The sequence below is a fragment of the Belonocnema kinseyi genome, chromosome 10 (genome assembly GCF_010883055.1).
Source record: "Belonocnema kinseyi isolate 2016_QV_RU_SX_M_011 chromosome 10, B_treatae_v1, whole genome shotgun sequence".
NCBI classification, from domain to species: domain Eukaryota; kingdom Metazoa; phylum Arthropoda; class Insecta; order Hymenoptera; family Cynipidae; genus Belonocnema; species Belonocnema kinseyi.
This window is the reverse complement of record NC_046666.1, coordinates 39,739,212-39,740,856: the sequence shown is the minus strand read 5'-3', so window position 1 is coordinate 39,740,856 and position 1,645 is coordinate 39,739,212.

Below are 1,645 nucleotides of genomic sequence, written 5' to 3'. Positions count from 1 at the left end.
AAGCCTCTAGTATTCCATCTGCATCATATACCATTTCCCCCCTACTATTTCTCATGTTGACAATTTCTGAACTTTTGTTTCCTTTCATTTTTTTATAAAGTGATTTTTGTTTTCTCATTCATTCATTTTCTGTTATCCGTAATATTGAATGGTACCACGTTTGTTGTGGAATATTAGAGAATTAGTGGAATGTGCGATAATTTTCTCGGCCAGGGTATTTTTTTACGAGAAATTATAAGATTTTATGAAACTTATAAAACATTATTGATGGTATTATAATCTTTTTTGTCCCATTTATCCATTTTCTGTAATGCGCATCATTTCATGAAGCCACTTTTGTTTGGAAATATTTAAGAATTAGCGGAATGAACGATAATTTTTTTAGGATAAAAACTCAAGATTTTATAAAAATTATTACATTTATTTTGTGTTTATTGTCTGCCTCTATGATTTTTATTGTCTCATTTATTTATTTTTTGTTGTCCGTAGGTTGTCCGAGACAGAAACCTAAAATTTTACGAATATTATAAAAATTTGTTAGTGTTTACTGGTTTATCATTACATTTTTCTTTCTCTTTTATTCATTTTCCTTTATCTATATCATTGAATAATGTCAAGTTTCTTGTGCAATATTAAATAATTAGTGAAAATAGCGATAATTTTGTTGTTCTGAGGGTTTATTAATACAGAAACCTACGATTTTACGAAACGTATAGAATTTTCTTGGTGTTTAATATTTGCTTCTACGCTTTTTGTAAGAAATCCGAACCTAAGAAAAGATTTAGAAATTTTACAAAAATGTATATAAATGTATAACTTGTAATTCAGAATTTTTAAATTTTGTTCATAATATTAATAGAAAAGTTTTTTTCTGTTCTAGGTGAGGTCACATAATCCGTATAGTTCATATAGACTGATTTTATAACTCTTTATGTAAGTATATAAAATTGATATAGATTATAACATTTCAGTAGTAATAAAAAAGTGTGTATATTTTAATTAGAATGAATTTAGACATGGACAGAGGAAAATAATTGAATGACGATAAAAACTGTAAATTGATAAAAAGGGAGTAGACGAAGATATGTTTGATTGAATAGAAAAAAAACTTTTGTAAAAATACAAACAGAAACTTACATTTCTGTTTTTATTTTAATTTATTGTATTCTTTTTAAAAAATACTTTACTGAACTCAAAGTCAATTGAGTTTATAAGTAGATTCATAGAGATACTTAAGAGAAGTTAGTAAAGTTCACCAAACGCTAATTAAGTTATACTCGCAAGAAAGTTTCTTTACCCTCAGAGATTAATTTAAACTGTTCTTACAGAATTAATGAGGAGGATTAATTAATAACAGATACTATCAAAAAACGATTTCCATGTACAAATAATATTTTTGATGGCTTATATATAGAAGATGGTTATTATATGAATAGAAAAATATTTGGTTGAGTCAACTACAGTTTTTAGTTGGTTTTAGCAAATGTTTTTTTAGATGGAGTATTGGTTAATTTATTTTGTCTTTTTAAGAAAATAGGTCGTTTGGTACAAGAAATTTTTTCTGAGTATAGAAAGACACTAAGCTTTTGAACACAGATGATCAAGTTTGATTCTTGTAATTCTGTTTTTGTTAATTAATAAAATT